Source organism: Theobroma cacao, chromosome 9 (genome assembly GCF_053813885.1).
Source record: "Theobroma cacao isolate CCN51 chromosome 9, ASM5381388v1, whole genome shotgun sequence".
In the NCBI taxonomy this organism is placed as follows: Eukaryota; Viridiplantae; Streptophyta; class Magnoliopsida; order Malvales; family Malvaceae; genus Theobroma; species Theobroma cacao.
In genome coordinates, this window is record NC_142647.1 from 40,479,847 (window position 1) to 40,498,359 (window position 18,513).

The window sequence follows — 18,513 nt, forward strand, 5'->3', positions numbered from 1 at the left end:
CCCAATAAAAGTTCATGGTCGGCTTTATTTTTTTCTCTTTATAATTATAAAAACATGATAAAAAAATTGAAACCTGATTTACTAAACTCATTATTCAAAGAAATAGAAATATAATGAAGGTCCTTAATTGATTAAGAGCAAATCAAAGATTGTGATAAATAAGTCAACCTCATTTATCTAATTACAAGATGTTAGATTCTGTCTTACTAAGAGCAAAAATTATTCTATTTTCTAGAATGTTATATATTGTAAAAATTATAGGGTTTTGCCCTTTGATCTTAATTTCTGCATTTCTTTACTTCCTTTGTTGATCTAGTGTGATGTGAATATATAAATGACCTTTGACAATTTGATTTATCGACATGTATTGTTTTAAATTTGTGTGTATATATAGTATATATATTCTAATATGAAAAGAAAATGGGACCACTATACATAAAAGAAAATTAATTCAATTCCTGGGCTGCGCGAAAGCGCTGCGATCAGGCCTCAAGTTTTACTATGCTTTGCTTCTTCCAATAAAAAAAAAAAAAACCTTTGATCCATGAAGTAAAATAAATAATAAGCTCTAACATTCTATCAGAAAAATTTAAGGAACGCTCTAACATCACTATGGTTTTCTTTACAACTAATATTAAATTTTAACTCCAAATTTTTTTTTATTTTTTCCCTTTTTTCTTGATATTTTATTGACATCTTAGATGCAAATTAAGGTCACTACATCGCTTAAGATATATACAGTGAAATTTGATTAACGAAAATAAATAAGAGAGTAGTCGACCCAACGTCCAGGTACGGATATACCATATTGAGTCGTGGGGGTAGCTGTCCCCATTGAACTTTTGAAAATGTGTCGAAATAATATATATAAATTTAAAATTTTAATAAAAATATTCCTTTTGCCTCCACAAAATTTTTCATCTTGCTTAAATTTATGAGAAGGTACATGTAGAGGGACCGAGTCACATCTGGTGGAAGTATTTATAGATGATATATATATGTATATATATATAACACCGTTTCTCTGACTTTTTCATTACAAATCCATAAGCTAACATGGGCTAGCTAGTGGGAAAACACGAACGAAAAGATGAAATGAACGAACATGAAACAATATTTAAAGATTTACATCCAGCCTCTTAGGTTATTAAATAAGAACAATTATTCAGTAAATGATTATTGAAGAGAGCACTATAAATGGGGATAGCTACAATCTTAGTATCTCAGCAATCAATCGACAAAGCAATAGTTCTTACATCTATTTACCGGTGTAAGAGTTCAACTGCTAGCAATGAAATCGCCTGGACTGCCAGGGCTGGTTTATGCCTTGGCATTTTGCCTCATAGTCACCATTGTGGCAGCCACCTGCCCAACTTACAAGCATGCATCCCCTCCACCACCAAAGCACCCATACCACCCACCGGGCCACTAGAAGTCACCTCCACCTCCAAAGCATTCCCCTCCACCATATCAATACAAGTCACTGCCTCCTCCTGTAAAATCTGCACCTCCACCATACCTGTCACAATCCAAATCCCGAGCCCTGACCGGCACATGGGCTCAATGAGTATAGCCCACTAAGCCCAAGTAAGTCTTTTTTTTTTATGCAATCTTGATTGTCATTTCAGCAATCATTCCTAAAGTCACATTTCATAACTCTCAACTATAAAATATTCAATGATATACTATGGCAATCAAATACTTATATTTATATAATTCAAAATAATGTCACCCATTGCCAACTCATAGTGGCATCATCAATCAAAATATACATATATTGTTTATACTATGAATCTTAGTGATTTACATCACGAGTACGTATACGCAAGCAAAAGGCTCTTAACTATCAGCGGAGTGACTTTGGGTGAAGGTACAACTACTGAATGCCATGGTACCTACCAAAAGACGAATACAGGTGGACACCTCAATTTAGGTCCCAACTGTCTCCGACTCTGAAAACATGAAGTTTAAAAGAGTGAGTATAAACCCAGTGAGTGAACATAAGAAGGGAACAAGCAAACGATACGGAAAGTTTTAGAAAACATGATGCACTTATATAAAAAAAATACAATTTAGCTTAATTTCTTGTAAAGCCCCTTAATTCAACCTTTGATTATTTAATCCGTCAGGGTGAAGGATCTAGGATCAACAACGAAGTTGAAAAGAGTGGAAACTACAACAAATATCCAAGCAAGACAAGTAAGACAGAGAATTTCTCGCTGCAATGAAAATCAATTTGGAAGCAATTAACAATTTCAACATTCAACATTCATTGTAATCACATAATATTTTCTTTAACCTCTTTATGATATGTGTAAACATGTATACAACCATCGGCTCATCAGCTCATGTGCACTACCATACCGCACAAGGCAATATCATCATGTACACTTGCACACCACATCATCACCGGCATGTGCACTCCCACACCGCACACCACCGGCACCGTCAGGTGCACTCCTACACCGCACATGCACGGTTATAGTTATCATACAACATTATCATTCAAGGCATAACATACATATCCACATAATATAGGAACACATGGTTTCATTATATTACACATTTTGTCACGACCTGGTACTCTCCTCTAGCCCGTGACAACCACTGCGACGTCCCGATAGACATTTGTTGCCCAGAATGCCAATCGGAATCTCACAGGGCTTTAATATCAGTTTTTGCATCTCCCCTGTGAGAAATAGTTGTTAAGTATCATGTTTTGAGAGATTATAAACTATTTCCAAATCAAAACAATAGAAAATAATTTTTTTCTCACAGGGGCATTTTGGTCATTTTTCCTCAAAAATCTAAAAACTAGCTAAAAATGTAGTATGTGAGTGGAAGACACATATTTCATAATAAAATATAAGTTTAGATGTCTAAAACATTCATTTGAAATGAAATTATGACTATTTGAATATAATAAAAATATTCAATAAAATATTCTATTTTCTTATAAAACAATATTTATAGAGTTACAGGTAAATAATTTTTGTAGGGTAAAAGCTAAATAAATTCATACATACTATAATACAGATAATTAAAGTATAAAATTTAATTTACAGTGACACGTGAGCCCACGAACGACCAAAAGTATCAAAAGCGGTAAACCTACAATTTTTGAGGATGCAAGTCCAACTGTAGCCCTCAACAAAGTGAGCTATCTACTGACTATCCTGAGCCTGAAATGGGTAAAAAGAAGGGTGGTGAGATTATATAATCTCAGTGAGTAAACAAATACTATCTAAAATATCTGAAGTTGAGCAAATGGAGACAGATAAAATAGTTTAACATACTGTAATTCATCACCTTTCAACTCATTTCAACCAAATAAAATCAATTCATATAAATCGAGTAATCAACATGGCTTATGAATTTCTTAAAACTTTGGCTCGTGTTAAAATTATTCTCATACTCAGTTATCAGGGATACCTTGGCCGAGGGTTATCTCAATCGAGTCCGCCAAGGTTGTTAAAAAGTTATGTACGCATAAATCATGTTTTTATTTTGAAAACATAGTCATTCCTTATCGTTGGCTGAGTTCACCCTCACGTGGTGGTTTAGCATGAAGTGAACTCTAAAGTTTTAACCTCAAGAGTTATCCAACCGTGCCTCTCATACTGAGGTATGAATATAATAGAGTTACCGTGCCCCTCTAATAGGCTGTTCCACGAAACCCGTCCACTGCAGCGACCAATATATAACCCACAAATTCAATAAAATTCAACAGCATGACATGACAATTATTTTATTTACAGCCTCTCAAGGTAAATTAACAGTTCATACATTTTCAACACAAATACCAATTCAGCCATTCATGCCAATATTATCATAAGTCATTCAATTCAAATCATGATTTATAACACAACAATTAGTCTCCAATTACTCCATTTTCAAAACCATCTTCCAATTTCAAGACAATTTTATAAAATCATTTTCATTTAATCACATTTTGCTTATAAAACATAAAGATTTACCATTTAAACTCATTTTCCATAAAATCACAAAATCGGATAAAAATCACTTTAGATAATTAAGACGATAGTAAGGTTACTCACTATAATCGGAATCGAATTCAGAGTACTCCGATTCTTGATCCTCGGGTACTATCTCTTTACTTTTGCCAAAATGTTCACCACCTAGACATAATGCACAATAAGCTATTTACTACATTTGTGCTAAACCATTGCAAAACCAATTCAGGCTTTATACTAATGCATGAAATGGGATGTGAAATACTCGGGTAACTATCTAAATATAGTGTTCAATATAAATTCAATTATGTACCTAAATAAAATGGTATTGGCCTAATTCGATCTATCACTCGATTAATTGGCCAATATGTCCAATTAACTCCAATTAACTCCATTTTTCTTCCAATTCTCCAAACCATCAAACACAAGTTAAATAACTTGAAATATGGCAAAATCATCCTCACATTTTCTCTTGAAAAATTCGACCATGGTGGGTGCATCAACACTATAATTTTTCCCACTTGATTTTCTTACCATAATTCATCATTTCCTAACCAATTCACTTGAAATAAAATCAAAATCATCATCAATATTCTACATGGAGAATTCGGCCAATGATGGGTGATGGAAGAACATGAATTTTTCTTATTTGATTTTCATGCTACACATCACCAATCAACTAAAAACATCCATATATCTTAAAAATCCATCTAAATCATCGTCAAATTCTCTCTCCTAGGGTTTGATCAGCACACTATCCTTCATGATATCTTGTGATTCAACCATGAAAAATAAGAAAAAATGCTTAAGAAAGATAGATCACAAGCTTAATTGAAAAATCTTACCTTTTTTTTCACTTGTTTCCTTGAATTTTCACACTTTTCCCTTGAATTTTTCCACATAGGGTTTTGTTCTTCCTTTTCTTCCTTTGTTCTTGCTTTGGCCGGCCATAATGAAGAGAAATGGGCAGATTTTGTGCTAATTTATAAGGAAAATAATAAAGAAATAAAAGCTTGACACTTGTCACCTTACCATTGGTCCATTTTTAAATTCTTAACTATTAAGATTTTTTTCTCCACCACATAAAATCCTTCAATTATCCATAATAATATTGGGTAAAATCCATGTGCTGGACAAGTGTTGGGTGGTGTAAAATTATAATTTTGCCCTTGGGATGGCAAAATGACTATTTTGCCCTTACGCTCGAAAAAATGCCGAAATTAAAATTTTTCACTTCTCAAACTCAAATTATGTTCTAAATAGTCAATCTTGATCAAAAACTTCTTCCAACATTCCAATTTTAACCTCAAGTGGCAAAATGACCATTTTGCCCTAAGTCATGAAAATTCCAATTTGACTCCAAATCGGTCCTCAAACTCTAAATCACCATTTTAAGTCATTCTAGGATTTTAAAATTCTCAATTTCATCTTAAAATCTCTATTTGGACTAATTCGAGGCTTAATTCAACTTAATTGTACCATTTGGTACATTACCGTCTTTTAACGATTTTCGAGGTACCCAAGTAAGCAAACATGCATTCTTATGTAAGAATGGCATAATAAACATATTGTAGAGCTGAGCTTGGCACATTTCACAGCATAAAAACATTTCATCAAGGGCTTGTTTCAATGCATATTTTAAAGAAAAGACCAATAACATATTTCAAATGATTCAGTCAAACACATATGCATTTATCCCAAAACATTTTAATGTAAGTTCACTCACCTATCTTTGTTGATTTTTTGATCAACTCCAACTTCGACTATTGCTCCAAATGGATATGTGGGGTCTCGTTGGAATCTATCACACACAACAGTATCACAACCAACCCAATTTACTTGAATATTATTCCAAAAGCTGTTTCCTAAATCAAACTTTACTAGTTATTCCTAACTAGTATCCAATTAACGTTTGACTAGTCATTAATTTGCACCATTCTAGTCACACTAGAAATAAATAAATATCCTTCAACAATAGAACAACCCACAAATCTAATTATTGGCCATCATCAACAACTTAAAAATCAACCCTAACTCATCACTCACCTTGGTGAACTTGTAGTTGAATCCTTTAGTTAGAATTTAAGAGAGAAAATTCTTTTAAGGGTTTTCTCAAGATACTTTGAAGAGTCTCTCTCTCTAAAATGTTCAGATAGTGAGAGAAAGTGCATAGGAAAAACTTTTTGAGGGTTTTTGAGGTGAAAAAGTGAAAGAGAACGAAAAACCCTATGAAAAAGTGTACTAAAAACATGAGATTTGAGGTTACTATGAGAAGGTTATGGAGGTTTTAAGGGTGGCCTCCATGGAAGATGGAAAACTTGAAATGGGGAAGAAGGATGGGAAGAAGAAGAAGAAGCTGCTGGAAGTGAGGAGAAAGTCCTGGAACTTTAGATATTTATCTCTAAAGTTAGTCAAAGTTTCACATAATTTACAAAAATACCCTTTTTTGTTCTTTTAGTGCAGTGCTTTTAATTTGACAAAGATTTTGATCATCTTCCATTCAGTATTGGGCAAAGTAGTGAACATAAAAGTTGTAGTCCTGCCTCTTATCTTTCTAATGGTCAAAAAATCATGTCATTTGAACTTCTGTAGTGGGAGATATTCTTGAAAAACCGAAACATATGCAAAAAAAGTAACAGTCCATTATGCACCTTTCTTCACCAATTAAAATTATTTTTGATCCTACTCCCATAAAAACATAAAATAAATATAAATAACGTAAAACTAACATTATTAACTTAAAATAAATATTTAAACATAAATTAAATTAAACTAATAAAATAAATAAAAATACCTAAATTTGATCCTAAATCTAGTCCAACTTAGACTAATTAGGTATTTAATTTTCCATTAAATATATGAATTTGATGTACTCATCAATCTACCTGTAGTTATGCGCCTATGGAGGTCGAGGTTTCACAATACCACTATAAGTCCCCATCTCCTTATGCGTAGAAGTCCCCACCTTCTCCATTTGTATATAAGTCTCCTCCACCACCACCACCTCTATATGTATATAAGTTTCCACCACCACCTGTTTACTCACCACCTCATTTTTATGTATACAAGTCCCCACTACCCCCAAAACACTCACCATCACCTCTTTATGTGTACAAGTCCCCACCACCACCAGTACATTCACCACCCCCTCTTTACCTATACAAGTCTCTTCCACCACTAGGGGTAGCTCAATAGCTATAAAGACCTAAAGCGTTTAAATATTTAAATAAAGCCCTTTTTTTTAAAATAAAAAAAATTACCGTTAGTTGGAGATCATTAAAAATCATTGAAAATAGGAAAAATAATTGAAAATATTAATATTATGGGAATTGGAAAGTGATAAAAAAATAAAAATTTATTAGGCACATAATTAAGAAAGTGAGAGAATATGTAATTTTATGAATTATTTTGACTTTTACATAAGTGAAGAAGTGAGATAAATAGTTGAAAATTAATAGGAGACAGAAAGTGAGAGAAAATAAATATTTAATAGACACTTAATTTAAGAAATATTTTATTAATTATTTTTATTTTAATATATTTTTAATATAATTAATTATGTTATATAAAATTATGGGACCTATAAAATTATGAGCCTAAAGAAAGAGCTTTGATGGCTTTATGCTAAAGCCGACCCTATCCACCACTTGTCCATTCTCCTCATTTTCCTTATGTCTACAAATTCCCACCACTTGCAAAACACTTACCACCACCTCCTTATGTATACAAATCCCCACCACCCCTAAAATAGTCACCACCACCTCTTTATATATACAAGTCCCCACCACCACCAGTACATTTACCACCTCCTTACCTATACAAGTCCCTTCCACCATCAGTCCATTAACCACCTTCTTCCTACATCTACAAGTCCCCTGCACCACTAATCCACTCTCCACCTCCCTCTTATGTCTATAAGTCCCCTTCTTCACATGTTCATTCACCATCTCCTCATATCTACAAATCTCCACCTCCACCATCACATCCTAAGCCCCATCCCCCTCATCCTCCACATCCTAAGACTCCTTAAGCACCACATTCGAAGTATCTTTATAAGTCACCACCACCTCTAAAGGCTTACTAAGTTAATGCTTTTTGTTTTGTCCATTTAAATTGGTGATAACATGTTCTTTCGTGACGATATATGTCATCAATTTGTTAACTAGCCTTATAATCTTGGAGAAGAATAAGAGTTTAAAAATATATATGTTTGTTCACTTTATTTTTATGTGCCAATTTGCCAATGGTTGTATCATTTCTCATACTTGAGCAACAAAGATAATAAATTATTTATTTCATGATGTTTATTTTTATTTTCTAATGGTAGATGCTGTTTTATTTGGACCTTAGTCCAAGTTACTTGGATTTTGAATTGCTCACTTTATTAATCTCTTAATAAAGCTAAAAGGAGAAAGAGATCTAAATTTAAAAGTATATTACAAGCAATGTGCATATCTTGGAATCTATATATTTTTCATGTTCATGTGCATGTCAAAGAAGACATTTTGTGCTAAAAATCTCAGCATGCCTTATAACTTTCAACAAATTTCCATTAAATTGCAATCTTTTTTTTCCTCAATCAAAGTGAGTTTTATTAAGAATTACTGAAGATGTACAGTGAAATGGATCATCTATGGGGAGATCCATAAAGGAATAGGTTACAAGAAGTAAAAAAGCTACAGGAAAATAAAAGAGCAAGAACAGAGATTGGAAAAAAAACAGAACCAGAAAAAATCGCCTTATTATACAGAGTAGCAAGTGAACAGAATCACTACCAAGCTGAGAACATAGCTACTCTATCAATTCCAAATTTGACAAAAGAGTCAATAAGGGTGTTACCTTCACATGTTTTGTGGATTATTTTCATTATTTACTCATGTATCTAAGGTTTTTATTATTATGCGTTAGTTGCTCCTAAAAACTACAAAACATCCTTACTCAAATTTGGTTTAAGAAAAATGAGTAAGGTAAGATAAAATTAGGATAAAGATTTTAAATTTGAGTCGTAATGCTCCCTTTTATATTAAAAAAATAGATTAAAAATAAGATAAAAGAGTTTATATGGGTTTGAGCTTCTATCCATGATGCATAAATCTTCACTTTAAATTACTTTGGATTGATTTCTTTAAACTAGAAGTGTCCATAGTTTGGGCTAAGCTAAGTTCGGTTGATACCTTAAAACACTAAGCACGAGGTCACGTAATTGTATTCATTATGCTTGATAAACTTTAAAACTCACAAGTAACTTTTTTCGACACCTCTTTCTTGAGCTCGACCTCTTAAGCCACTACTAGTTCAACTTCTTGATTGTTGAGCAAAACATCCTCCACAGTCAGCTCTTTTTCCTTTGTTCTCACCTTTCTTTATGAGCCCTCTCCAACATCTTCGGAGTATAACGACGTCCATTCCGGATCATAGCCTTAGCACCTGTTATGTTTGCAATATTGGCAACTTTTGTAGTGAGAGAGAATACTAGTACTTAGACTCAGATGCCAAATTTACAATCGTAGTTCCATGAAATTGTCATGTTGTTTTTGTATTGAAACAGGTTTGGGTTCTCAATTGTAACCCTTGGTGAGGGCTTGTCATTCATAGATTTCAATTTTTATTCATATAAAATAATACCTGGTTTGGGCACAATTTGAGAAGACGTATTTGGTGTTGATTCCTCAATTATTGCATCTACCAACTTCTCATTGGATTCTTCATAAAACTTTATGAATGATCCATCCATCAGTCTTTGCACTTCTTGGCAGAGCAAACTATAATCTTGCATAGAGTGCCCCATAAATCCCATACGATACTTGTAATAAGGGTTCGAGTTGTCTCTCGAACATCTAGCACTTGAATTCTTTGGCATCATGTTGATTGTACCAACCTTGACCAATGCCTCAAATAATTTCACCATTGATGTTTGTTTTTTTTAAAGGCAAATTGCTATATATTTCATTGAATTAGAGCAAAAATCTACCAATTGTTAGAGCTTCTAAGATATAATTGATAAGAATATGCAACGAAATTTAAAATTTTCTAAAACCCTAAACTATAGATCTCTTTAATTGAAAATAATCTAAGCATAGTAACAAGGAATTTATGGTTCACCTCTTGAAGTCGAAATTGCTAAGTGACTTCCTCCTTACCTTTCAATCTTTATTTCTTCACTAACAAGTGATTGTGTCATTCTTTAAAAAAAAAAAGTGGTTGTGTCAAACCTTGAACAACACAAGTGTCCTACCTCTAATGATGATCCACAAAGCAACTATTAGGAATATTTTCTCTAAGATAGGAAAGATAAAAAATTGAATCTATGCTAGTAGACTTTCTACTTAAAGTTCTTTTGTTTTTCCCAAGTGTTTAAGATCCTAATCTTAGCATATGAGAAACTAGAAATCTCTTCTAAAGATTTCAAAAAGTTCTCTCTTAAAACTTATTTTCAAAAAGTAGTGATAACTCTATGAAATAGAGTTATTTGAGCTTAATTTTGATAGTAATTTAGCTTAGTTCTTATAGTAATGCATAGAAATTAATAGGTTTTATTTGAATTATTTTAAATTAATTAATTTAGGTGAGTCAATCTAATCTTAGTTATTTTTATGCTTAATTTGGTTTTAATGTGATTAAGATAGGTTGTTATTGATTTATTTATGGTTTTGTAGGTTTAATGAAGGAAGAATTTTAATGAAAGAAAGAGAGCAATTTCGAGGTGCAAACTTCTATTGCATATGTCTTGGTATTTCGACCATAACTCTCTTTATAGAACTCCAAAATGAGATGATTTTTAGACTATTGAAAAGATAAGAGAAAAAGCTACAACTTTTATGTTTACGAATTTCCCCAGTTTGGCATTAAAGGTAGTCAAAAATCTTGTCGAAGTTGGAGCACTACAGTTGTCCTAGAACAATTACGATTTTTGCTAGTTAAATGGTCAAGGTCATGACTCACGTAGTCGGATGAGGAAATCCTAATTTGAATTGACTTATTTCTTCACCCAACTTGGCCCAACTTCAAAGCACTATATAAACAATCTTTCGGAGGATTTTTAAAAAAGGAAAACGAGACTCCAGATTGACAGTTGAGAATTAAGCCACAAAGTCATTGAAGTTGAGAAGAATTTGAAAGATTTAAGAAGATTTGGAAGATCAAGATTACAATTCTTGAGTTTTATCTTTTTGTTATTCTTTTATTTTCTTAGTTTGATTTTAATATTTAAACTTAATTTGATGACAATGTGTGACTTGATGGGGAGCTAAGTTATTTATCTAAGATTATGATTGAACTCAATATGTAGTTTGATTTATGTATCTCTTTTTTGCTTTTGTTTGGTGGATTTAAGTTGTTTATTTTATTTTGTTCTTAATGCTTTTGATTGATTGGCCACCAATTAGATTGAATTGGAGACTTAGGTTAAACTTTGACGAAGGAGATTTAGGTAAACCTTAAATAAAATAGCGTATGATCGATGTACTTAGTTGATTAGGTGGTTTGATTTGCATATAAAGTAGATATACACCTATAAGCCATACGTAGTGTACAAACGTAATGAATTTGTCTTTAATTTAATTTGTATAAACATATAGTAAATTAATTGATAGAGATATTTTTATGAGAAACTCGACAAAGACTTGTAAATAATTTAGAACTCTAGGTTAGCAACTTAATCTATTAAACTAAGTTAAGAGAAAGAGATAATAATCAGATGAAGTATCGAGGGACATCATAATCTTAGGTCTAAAAGTTAATCAAGTTTAGAAAAGTAATATTGCTGAGTAAATTTATAGTAGTTTTAGTTTTTAAGTTTTGCTTTTTAATTCAATTTTTAGTGTTTGGATAAAATTAAAGTGTGTAATTTTAGCAATTAATAGTAAGAATTAATTCAATTCCCTATGGGATCGACACTCTAATCATCATTATATTAGCTTTGTGATACGTATACTTGTGTGGGTAGAAAATTGAACAACAAGTAGTTAATGATCAAAGAGGTCAAAGACTTGTAATCTAACTCTTAGATTAACTCTTAATCAAATTAGAATTTGCTCAATGCATTGGATTGCATTGGGCTGTAAGTCTTCTTGGGCCATTGTAGCTGATTAGTCCATTAATTATTTAACTTAATTAAATAAAACAAGGTCTAATTATCTCTTAAAAAAATTAGCCCACATGTTGGACAATAAACTCCTCTATTTGAACTACTTGCAATAGCCTTAAAAACTCATAAATTGAACTCTTCAATTTATCTCTCTATGAAGTTTTTCAACTTCATCATTCAAATCCTATTTGATTGATTCGTAAATTAATTTCTAATAATTACCTTATGTGTGTGAGCCATTAGGCTTTTTATCGTGTTAGCAATAAGTATAAATTGGAATTTCAAAACTCACAAGGAATTACATGAATTAAATCAAATTTGATTTCATCACTAATTCTCTAATTGGCCAATCATACTTATAAACCAAGATTGGCTTCAAGCAAAGCATCATGGCCACCCAAATGATAAAAGAATCATATGATTTGACTCAACCTTTCGTGTCTAGTTTACTTGTGTAATTCGATCCTATCATCATGTATCTTGGAATAGGTAAATAGCATGGTATACTCTTAATGCCTTCCATATTAGCTATTAAGCCTTGATGTTGACTTTGGATGATACCTTAAGGAAACTCTTTTCCTTTTATCCTGCTTTGGTCAAAGACTTTATCAAGTCAATACGAGCTTAATCAGCATGTAGGATTTCTCTTCTAACAATTTTCACTTGAGGTGATGATTCCTTTCTAGACAATTCATATACCTCTATATGATTCATGCCATACCCAACTACATCCTTTTTGGGCATCCATGGTTAGGATGAGAAGGAAACAAAGTATAACACTCTTCATACAAGATAACAATGATGTCTCAAGCCTAAGGATTACTTACACGACTAACACATGAAAATTTAATCCATAGACACTTAAGTGAAATACCAAATGGAATTCTCATGTCGAGTAAAGTTCAATTAACTTGTTCTTGTTTGAACAAGTACCTATATGTTTGTTCTAAGTATCCCTAAACTATCAATCATATGAGATCGATTGCCCACTCATAGTGAGGAACATAACATGTGGCGGCCTTTAAGCATTATTGATGCCTTGTCTCAATAATACATTGGCCAGGAACATTTAGGATGTGTGCTTTGAGGCATTAGAATCTCATAATTGTAACTTTTTACAATTTCTATGCAAAGCACCAAATATCGAAATGCTTCATCCAAATTAGTTTTATGATAACTTATTATCCATAAAACTAATTTGATGAAAAGAAACCTTTTAAGGTTTTATGCATTTTTCGATAAGTATCCCTTGCCTAATTGATTGGCTCTAGGGCATACACTTACATTAATTTCATAGAATCACAACACATCATTGGTTACAAAAACATCTACTGTGTTTGCAACCTTTACGAGCCAAACATCAATATTGCTAATGGGATCAAACAAGCTCCACTCACTCATAAGCAGCCAAAAAAAATCGAAGTATCATCACATAACAACCACAAAAGATGGCCTATATAGAAGATAATGAATATACAATTAGAGGCGGATGGTTATGACATGATTCACAAAGCAAACACAAAACGACCACATTCAATAACTATAATCGTGCACGTAAGAGCATTTGAAGAAGAACTAGTTGGCACCACAAGGGCAAAAGACATCTCACAACATAATAGAAGGAGGGAAGCACAACCGACATAATAAATAAGAGCAATAATATCATTATGTATGAATCAAGTACTTATCTCACAATTGCAGAGTTCATAGTAATGGATCAACTACCTCCTCTTCATCACAAAATAAGGTACAACATCTTTTGAAATTGCCTCACCATAAAACAACTTGAGGGAAAGCTTATAGAGGAGCTAAATGAGGACTCATATCATCTAGAACAGCAATGTTGGAGATACCGGCTTTTGCACCGACATTGATTAACAGTAGGTTATTAACAATCCATATCAAGTCATGTGTTTTGGAAACTCTCTCCTTAGCAAAAGCGTCAGTAGCTTCATTGGCTGAGTGTGGAATATGGTTGATAGCTCAATGAGACAATTTATCAAGCAACTTATAAATTTCAATTATAAGGCTTCTCATGCACCAAAGAGCTTTGGAAGGTTGTTTGACCTATTTCACCATATTACATGAGTCAATTTTAAGCATAAGAAGGCAAGAGAGTCACCATATATAATTAGAATAAATTAGAACAACTTTTTTTATAACAAGGAGTTCAGCCATATTAAAATTCAATAGGCCAAAAGCCTTGGAGAAAAGAACAAGTTTTTCTTCATTTTCATTCTAGGTAAACCCCCGATTCCCAAGTCACCGAAGCATTCACGAAAGGAACCAACTGTATTGAACTTGAGCCACCTTTCTTGAGCTTTTTCCTAGTCAATGTTTTTCTTAGGCATTCAACTTTTTTTTTGGAATAGTTCCCTCATTTAGAAACCTGGCAAGGTTTCGTATGGAGAGATCGTAGTCAAGCCATTTAGCGTTCAACCACCATGCAACTTTGACCTTCATAAGTTCAAAAATCTTTCTACCATCCCATTCCTTTGAAGACAACCTCATTCCTATTAATCCAAATATCCTATATAATGACATACCATGCCATTTTCCAAATCAATCCATTGCATAAGGAAAAGACAAAATGGAACCAAGAGAGGAAACAACCCATGAGATCCCGATGAGACACCTAATGAACACCCCATAAAGCTGCCCATTGTTGTCACAAAATCCAAGTATAATCACAGACAAAGAAAATGTGTCTAATGTTTTTAATTTGCCTTTTGCACAAAAAACAAGTTATTGATTGCATGTTGAGAATACCTTTACTAACTAGGATGTCTTTGACAGGGAGCCCCCCCTTTAACAAGCTACTAGCAAAATACTTCAACTTTAAATGAGGCAAGTTCGACCTAGATAAGCTTTCAGAAATCAACATTAATATTATTAGAACGTATCATCAAAGTTAGAGGAATACTTACCACTAGGGCTTTGTTTCCAAATTAGCATATCATCAAAGTTTCTACCAATGACTTGGCTCTCTAAAATGGCACCAAATCTCTCCTATTGCTCCTTTTCCTGTCCCAATTTACTTATTATAGTTGCACTTTCCAATGCCACTCGTTGTCTATCCATTCTCCATAATCCTCGATGCTTCCATCCTTTTTTACTACCAAGGCATAAATTCTAGGGAAGTTAAATTTAAGGATCGATCCATTCACCCATTCATCGTCCCAAAATTAGATTATGTTTTCATTACCCAAGGAAAAGCCATCGTATCAATGACCATAGAGCTAAACTGATAATTGCTAGTAAAAGGCTTAAAAATGTTTTTCCACATACTTTACATCTTATTAGAATTGTTAAGGCTCAAGATTGAGCTTATTTGACAACTACACGCCTCCATAAACTCTTCGATTATTACCAAATCGCCATAACCACTTGTTTAAAAGGGCTTTATGTTTAAGGCATATATCAATGATCTCAAGTCTTCCTAAATCACGATAATTGCAAATAGAAGCCCAGTTAACAAGATGGAGTTTACGTACAAGATTAGGCCCACCCCACAAGAATCTACGTTGAATTTTATCAATTGTGTCTTGCACTCTAGCACGCATATGAAAAGCGACATGTAAAAGAATGGCAGACTACTCAAAACTGACCTTAAAAGAGTAATGCGTCCACCCATGGAAAGAGTCTTGGCCTTACATGATGCAAATTTACCTTTCAGTCATTGGATAACCGACTACCACATAGACATAGAACCAGAAATGGCTCTTAAGGGAAGTGCAAGTTAGGTTGAAGGGAGCTTACCAACTCTGCATTTAATCATGTTAACCCAGCGAACCACATTTGTTTCATCCAAACCAACTCTATAAAGCTAGCTCTTTTGAAAGTTAATCTTCAAACTGGAAGCAACCTGAAAACATCTCAAAACTTTTTTAATATTCAAAATATATTATAAATTCGGCTCACAAAAAATTACCGTGTCATCCGTGTATTGAAGGTGGAAAATTAAGTCATTAGCTGAAGCAACCTCTACTCATTTTTGTGAGCTACTTATCAATTGCCTTATTCATAAATGCATTTAAAACTTCAACAGCTTGGTTAAATAGCATCGGGGATAAGGGGCAACCTTGTCTAAGTTTTTTTTTTTTTTCATTCGAAATTCTCTAGTGAGTGAACCATTAACAAGAACAAAGACCGACCATTGATGTCTTAACCTCATATACGCCCTTTTCTATGTGAGTAGCATTTCTTTGTTCACAACATTTATTGATTCCCCCTTGTGATTGGGTAATGGGTACCCAGTAATACTTGCTTTATATTTTTTGCCAACTTTAACAAATTCAATTCTTCACCCAACTTGGCCTAACTTCAAAGCATTATAAAAATAACCTTTCGAAGGACTTTTAAATGAGAGAATGAAGACACCAGATTGACAGCTGAGATTCAAGCCACAAAATCGTTGAAAGAAAAAGTCTTATCAGAGCTGAAAAGAAATTGAAGGATTCAAGAAAATTTAAAGATCAAGAGTTTCACTCTTGGAGTTTCTTTATTCTTTATTTTTCTTGGTTTAGTTTCAACGTTTAAACTTTATTTGATGATGATGTGTGACTTGATAGGGAACTAAATTGTTTATCTAAGATTATGATTGAACTCAATATGTAGTCTAATTTATTTATCTCTCTTTTGCTTATATTTGATGGAATTAAGTTGTTTATTTTATTCTGTTCTTAATGCTTCTAATTGGCTTATCACCAGTTAGATTAAATTGAAAACCAAGGTTAAACCTTGACATAGGAGATTTAGGTAGATCTTGAATAGAATAGTGTATGATCGAATACACTTAGTTGATTAGGTGATTTAGTTTGCATGTAGGGTAGACACACACTTGTAAGTCATATGTAACCAAAATTAGAATATGAACTTAATAAATTTATCTTTAATTTAATTTGCATAGACATATAATAAGTTAATTGGGAGAGATATTTTTATAAAAAACTTGACAGAGACTTGTAAATAAATTAGGGCTCTAGGTTAAGAACTTAATCCATTAAACTAAGTTAAGAGAAATAGACAATAATTAGAAAAAGTATTGAGGGATATCATAATCTTAGATTTGGTAGTCACTTGAATTTAATAAAATAATTTTGTTGATAGATTTTAGATTAGTTTTAGTTATTAGTTTCAATTTTTCTTTTTAATAATTAGATTGTTTGGATAAGATTAAGGTATTATAATTTTAGTAGTTAGCAATTAGGAATTAATTCAATTCTCTGTGGGAACGAATTCTACTTGCTATTATATTACTTGTTAACAATACGTGCACTTGTGTAAGAAATCAACAACAAAGACACTTTCATTTATGCAATCGATTTCTAAGATTATCAAAAATTTGGATTATTTTGATAATGATGGAGGATTGTTGGACGTTTTTAACAATAATAAATATGGGACACAATCTCACATTAGAAAAATAAAAGAAATGAGAGTTCTTGATATAAAGAAGAGAAATAGCACTTAATAATTGGACTGAAGTGGGCTGAAGTGCAAGATGGACCATGGATGGGCTTTCTAGGCCTTGGTTGATTTTGAAATTAATTAAATTAATAATATTTAATTATTATATTATAATGACACTTGACACTTGGGCATATGGCATTTGCAGGTACAAGTGCAGGCAATCAAATAATAATTTTTAATTTATTTTTTAATTACCAACAAAACTGTCAACCAATAATTTGACTATTAAAAACAAACTGTTACGTCTATTTAAAAATCAATAATCACGTTTGTTGAAAACCAACAATTATTATTATTGGAAACAAGCAGTTGTATTTGTTTGAAACAAATACAATTTGTGTCTATTGAGAATTGTCATTTAAGCCTATAAATAAACTTTCCTCTAGGGCAAAAAAATACACTGAAAACAACAAACAACAATCTTTCTTTCCTTTTTCAATATTGTCTAGATTTCTCTTATATCATTTTGTTACAGAAAAATCTTATAAAAGTTAGGTAATATTGTCATACACTAGTGGATACTTAGTCGAATGATTTTGTCAGTTTGAAACGCAATCAATCATTAGACTTGATTATATTCTTGAAGTTTATCGCTTATAATCCTTTTGCACACTATCAACAGAAGTGAATAAAACTTTGAAGGATAGCGGCATTAATACACGAGAAATTATTTCCTTATTTTCTAGTTCTGTGTTATAACAATGCATCTCATATGAATTAGCTTTATTACTACCATAAATGGTAGTTTTTATAAAGTTATTTAAATAAATTAAGTATCATATTGCCTTTAAAAAAAACATAATTTTTGTTATCAAGGCAAGAGAGTTGTACTAGCCTACCCACTTTAAAATCCTACTTCTTTTGGTGCCAACTTCGTTATTTATTAGTCAATTAATTAATAGACACAAAGCACCTATCCCTAAGGGACATTAATCTAGTTAATGGTTTAGAAATTTTAATTTGAAAGTCTTGATTTTAATT